This window comes from Melanotaenia boesemani, chromosome 12, assembly GCF_017639745.1.
Source record: "Melanotaenia boesemani isolate fMelBoe1 chromosome 12, fMelBoe1.pri, whole genome shotgun sequence".
In the NCBI taxonomy this organism is placed as follows: domain Eukaryota; kingdom Metazoa; phylum Chordata; class Actinopteri; order Atheriniformes; family Melanotaeniidae; genus Melanotaenia; species Melanotaenia boesemani.
The window spans coordinates 1,985,792-1,991,714 of record NC_055693.1 but is presented as its reverse complement, the minus strand read 5'-3'; the positions used below and the strand labels follow the sequence as shown (position 1 = coordinate 1,991,714).

The 5,923-nt window shown below is 43.9% G+C and overlaps 1 long non-coding RNA gene across 3 annotated transcripts; it reads left to right on the top strand.

Moving 5' to 3' along the window:
- The first annotated feature begins 408 nt into the window (after positions 1-408).
- LOC121650668 lies at positions 409-3,365 on the top strand. Of its 3 annotated transcripts, none has more exons than XR_006012312.1 (3): positions 409-1,189; positions 2,840-2,985; positions 3,328-3,365. It is a non-coding gene; the product is annotated as an uncharacterized LOC121650668 (long non-coding RNA). The 3 variants fall into 3 exon arrangements; XR_006012310.1 differs by having other exon boundaries at positions 2,805-2,985; XR_006012311.1 differs by lacking the exon at positions 409-1,189 and adding an exon at positions 2,702-2,770.
- Positions 3,366-5,923: the final 2,558 nt, after the last annotated feature.

Sequence of the window (5,923 nt, the reverse complement as noted above, 5' to 3'; positions counted from 1 at the left end):
ATCCTCACTAAACCAACTCCAGCTCAGCTGCTTTGTGGCGCCACCGTGCATCAGAAACGTCTTCTTGGCTTTATTCCAGCCATAGAGGAGCATTATTTTTCTTCTTTTCACACACACATAGAACTTTCTGCTCACTGGTTGATCTTTGGCTGCTCCTGATTGGACGTTACCGTCAATCTAAGCTCTCTGATTGGTGGAAAGTCTGACAGGAAGTGGCTTCATCATCATGTCCAGGTCTAAATAGAGGTCTCTTAGCAACATAGTAGTGATGGTGATGTTTTATGGTGAAATGTGATAAATAATGCTGTTATCATGGATCATTGTGGATTTACCAGATAGAGTCTCTGAATAAAACTACATTTTCTTTTCACTACATGTTCTTTTTAGAGAGAAGAGGCTTCCAAACAAGCCATACTTTTTCTAAGTGGACTATTATGAACTTTAACATTTACATGCTAACTGAGGTGTGGAGAGTCCTAAGATGGAGCTGTAGGGTCTTTTGTAGTTTCTTCCGAGCATTACATAGTCTGACCTGGGACGTCCACTCCTGGGAAGATTGACTAAAGAAAATATTTCCCACTTGTAATTGATCTCTCTGCAGAATGATGGACTCCATATAGTTTGGAAATGACCTTATAAGACTTATAGAGGAACAGATGATTCTCTGTTTTGTCCTGACAAGTAAACCCTTATCGTTCAAAGATGGATCCCTTTTCTTATTATATGACTGTAGATTTAAATGAAGAAAATAGAAATAGAAAAGAATGTTTAAACCTCTGTGGTGAGAAACAATGTGAATGAAGGAGGGGAGTAAAATCTCCACGAGCTTTTTCTCTCTCACAGGGAGGAAGATGAGCTGTAGTTAAATCAGCATGATGTCACACAGGGAACATCCCATCACCGGCAGCTGCTTCCTGTTGCCAGTAGCAACCACACCGACACAGTTTCCTGTCAGTTTGTGTGGGGTTATCTAACATCACCGGTGCTGGGTGTGTGGCTGTAAACTGCTACACCCGCTGAATGAGGAAACATGGAGCTCAGAGACGTTGTTTTGCTCATGCAAGAGGAGAGAAGGTCAGCATAAAAGAAGAAGAAATGAAGTGTTCCAGGTCTGATTCCAGGTCTCATCCAGGTTTGTTCCAGGTCTGATTCCAGATGTTATCCAGGTTTGTTCCAGGTCTGATTCCAGGTCTTCTCCAAGTTTGTTCCAGGCAGGGCCGGTTCTAGGAATGCATACATGAGGGTGGCAGGCATAAATTTGAAGGGGGCACTATGAGTACATACTTCAGCATTTTCTTGTTGTTGTTTTTTAAGTGTTTCTTTAACGGAACTGTGCTGTTAGTGGAGTCCAACTTCAAAGAAAGGATTGCACTTTGTCAGGCCTCTACTCTAAGACCTGTCCAGCTTGGGTGTCCCACCTGAAACCAAAGCTCCTGCTGGTATAGCTCTTAGAGTCAACCGAGGCACGCAAACCCCCTGACCACAATAAGGTGGCAATCCCTCAGGGGGGGAACAGAAAATATCAATAACAAAATGAAGTAAGAGAAAAAGAAAAGAATGATCCATTATCAAAGCTTTAACAACCAACAAAATAACAATTGCCCTATTGGACAGCCATTAGATGTCTAAGCATTTTGAATAAATTTGAAACTAATAACAATAAACTCAACTATCTGTGTGTTTGTTTCTGTCTGTATATAGACCATAATGATTAAAGAATCAGCACTACCTTTTTTAAAAGCTCTAAAAATGGATGCATCATGCAGGAGGACTGAATGAAACTTTCCAAAGTGGGTTTTGTGGCCGGAGTTTTTTTTTTTTCTAACTACAACTCTCCAAGATCGGAAATGCACATTGTCGTCTGTTAAGCTGAGGCATACATGAAGCTCTGAGCTGAACTGCTGAAAGCAGCGGAATGTAGAGTGAAACTTTCTGTTATTTTTTTCTTCAAACTAGCATGCTGAACTAAAGGCTGGGCGGAGCTTGAGGGGTCCTCATATGCGCAGCTCGTTTTCCCTCAGTCTAGTACCGAGGAGGCAGTCACATCTATGGCCCGTGCGTGATTGATCACTGCTCCTACTAACAGGCGTAGACACGTTTACAATAGAACAGAAACAACCCCAGTTGACAGAATAGATGCAATAAATACGTCTGTTATTATAAGTATTTATTCAGTATCGCTACAACACATTTAACAGAGCTTTACTCTATAAGTTTTACCGCTGGAGCTCAGCAGCCGCTCTCTCTACGAGGGGGAGAAATATGACACCGCAAGATCAGGCTGTATGTCAACTCATTTGCATACTAAACACTGATTGGTTGTTTTCTGTGGTGGTGGGAAGGACTTGTTGAAGACAGTACAATGGATCCTGTGAAGCTCCGACACACAGAGTTCAGTACAGAGGGGAGAGAGCGTTTGGAGAGATTTGCCCATTTCGGCGCATTTGATTGAGGGGCAGAATGTTGTTTGAGGGGGCACTGCCCCCTCTTGCCCCTGCGTAAAGCCGCCTTGGTTCCAGGTCTGCTTCAGGTCTTCTGCAAGTTTGTTCAGGTCTGATTCCAGGTCTCATCCAGGTTTGTTCTAGGTCCTGATTCCAGGTCTTATCCAGGGTTTGTCCCAGGTCTGATTCCAGGTCTTCTACAAGTTTTGTTCCAGGTCTGATTTCCAGGTCTTCTCCAAGTTTGTTCCAGGTCTGATTACAGGTCTCATCCAGGTTTGTTCAGGTCTGATTCCAGGTCTCATCCAGGTTTGTTCCAGGTCTGATTACAGGTCTCATCCAGGTTTGTTTCCAGGTCTAATCCAGGTTTTATCCAGGTTTGTTCCAGGTCTGATTTGCAGGTCTTATCCAGGTTTGTTCCAGGTCTGATTCCAGGTCTTCTACAAGTTTGTTCCAGGTCTGATTCCAGGTCTTATCTAGGTTTGTTCTAGGTCTGATTCCAGGTCTTATCCAGTTTGTTCTAGGTCTGATTCCAGGTCTTATCCAGGTTTATTCAGTTCTGATTCAGGTCTTTATCCAGGTTTATTTCAGTTCTGATTCCAGGTCTTATCCATGTTTGTTCTAGGTTCTGATTCCAGGTCTTATCCAGGTTTATTTCAGTTCTGATTCCAGGGTCTTATCCAGGTTATTTCAGTTCTGATTCCAGGTCTTATCCAGGTTTATTTCAGTTCTGATTCCAGGTCTTATCCATGTTTTGTTCTAGGTCTGATTCCAGGTCTTATCCAGGTTTATTTCAGTTCTGATTCCAGGTCTTATCCAGGTTTATTTCAGTTCTGATTCCAGGTCTTATCCAGGTTTATTTCAGTTCTGATTCCAGGTCTTATCCCAGGTTTGTTCTAGGTCTGATTCTAGGTCTTATCCAGGTTTATTTCAGGTCTGTTCCCAGGTATGATCTAGGTCTGAACCCATTCATACCAACATGATCCTCCTGCTTCAGCCAAAATAAATCAGTGTGATGATCATCCATCAGACTCATTGATTAACAGATGATACTGACAGGCTTTAGGATGTTTTCCCCAGTTCAGAAAGAAATCATGGATTAATTCTGCCTGGTGATGAATGATGGATTAAACTTTAAACTATTTTTCATTTTTAACCATGTGAGGCTCATGAATCCCAGAAACCAGGAGAAACCAAAGCTCGGGTCTCCTCTAGGTTACACCACTTTCCTCTGCTGTCATTTAATGAAGTTAAATTTCCTCTTTGTATTTTTCTTGCCTGAAAACACTGCAGCAGGAGGAAGTTTTTCATTAGCTTGAGCAGAGAGCAGCAGTGTGCTGTGTTTTGCAGACAGGTGCTGGATCTGCATACAGACAGCCAGGTTTCAGAGCTGGACTCTTCGTGCAAGGACGGGTTCATCCGTCCCTGCCAGAATCGTCTCCGCGGAGTGGATGCTTTCCTGCATCCTCCCACTGAGAGGCTGAGGCGTGGTCCGAGCCTGTGTTCTGCTTCTGAGCTGTAGATGAATCAGTTTACTCTGCAGCACCTCAGCCCGGCCGGTCGCGTCCCGTCCATCAGAGAACCGTTTGAAGTCGCTCCACATCCACACCGCAGCTGCACATCTTTACTCTGAACAGCCAAATATTTAGTTTGCAAACTTATTCAAGCAGCTCTCACACAGGAAGTTAAAAGTGCGCTTAAAAGAGCATCCTCTACGCCACAGCTCATTAACTCGGTGAACTTGTCTCCAACTTTTTCTTGATGCTAAAAACAGCACCTGTATTCCCAGGAGGTGTGTAGGTGGCCCTGAAGCCAAAACAGAGAGCACTGAATCTAATGAAGAAGCAGCGGAAGTCATTCTGACTAACTCATCATTCTCTGGGTTGTTAGACGTGTGGAAATGTGTGTGTGTTTGAGGACAGAAATTCAAACACTCGGAGGACAACAGTTGGTAAATGGGACACATGTGAACCCATCTGGGGGGATTTAAAATGAGCACCAGCTGTGAGGCTCTTACCAGCATGAAATCATTACATTACTTTATCAAACTGATTGACGTTCGCTCGTCACAATGTGTGTCTGCGACTCTCTGGCCAATTTAGCATGATTGGTATGGATGATTATGCAGAGGAACCTCCATAAACGCAGATGGCGTCCTGTCACACAGCTCTGTGGTCTGCAGCCCAGCTCAGCTTCAGTGACAAGCATGGCTTCGATGATGTATGCTCACTCACGGTGGAGACTGTGTGAGCTGTTTCAGAGGTTTGTTTAAGCCCAAAGATCAAGCAGAAACCAGCAGAATGATGCAGAGAGGAAGAGGTGTGAAGTTCAGGCAGAAAGAGGGAAAAGCTTCAGTCAGGCTCGTATTTAAAATATTAATCTGCCTCTAAAATGACTGAAGTTTATCTTCACTGCTTTTCCTGCTTTGAGTTTTTCTTAAAAATGATTCCTGGTTCGTTCATTCATTCATTCATTCATTCATTCATTCATTCAATCATTCATTCATTCATTCATTCATTCATTCATTCATTCATTCATTCAATCATTCATTCATTCATTCATTCATTCATTCATTCATTCATTCATTCATTCATTCAATCATTCATTCATTCATTCATTCATTCATTCATTCATTCATTCTTTAACCTGTCCTGTCCAGCTTCATGACAGCATAATGATGGTCTGGCTGCCAACAGGAGCCTTTTTGGATGTGGGTTTCCCCTTGAATCTTAAATGTTATTATTTATTATTATTTTAAAATATACTTTTGTTCTAACCACTGGACCGGAGAAGCAGAAGAAGAAGGTGGATAAAGGAGAGGAGAAAAGATAGAACCAAACAAAAGGTAGAAAACAAACCACAACAGCTGCAATCAGAGTTAAACAGAGAAACTAAACAGCTGCTGCACCTGGAAAGAACCAGGAAACATCCTGAAGGCTTCTAGAGACCACACACAGACCGTCTATAGGGCCCCTGTGAGAGAGCCCCCCAGCAGTTGATGCCAGCCTGGACCCCAAGCCAGCAGAACAAACTCGGGTAAGCCCCAGGAAACTGGGGTGTAAGACCCCCCTCAACCTCCCTGGTGTTTGGATGGTGTGTGTTTGTAAAGCAGTTAAAACTGATAAAACTGAGGGGCAAGACAGCCGTGCAGATCTGGTGGCGACGCCCTCCAGGAAGACGCCGCAAGAGCCCCGCCTACACATATACCCACACAGCTCGCCCCCCAAAGCCTTGTGTGTGTGTGTGTGTGTGTGTGTGTTTGTGTGTGTGTGTGTGTGTGTGTGGTGTGTGTTTGTAGTGTCACTGTTTTTATGTAAAGATGAGGTGTGATTAAACTGAGGTGCAAGCCATCCCAGGGTGCAGCAGAAGCAGCCCACTGAGGCCCCTCCACCACACCCCGTGCAACGTGCACGCTCCCCAAAGCCCTAAGTGTGTGGATGTAAATGCAAGAGCCGGGGAGGGAGGGGTGTGAGGAGTGGCACAAC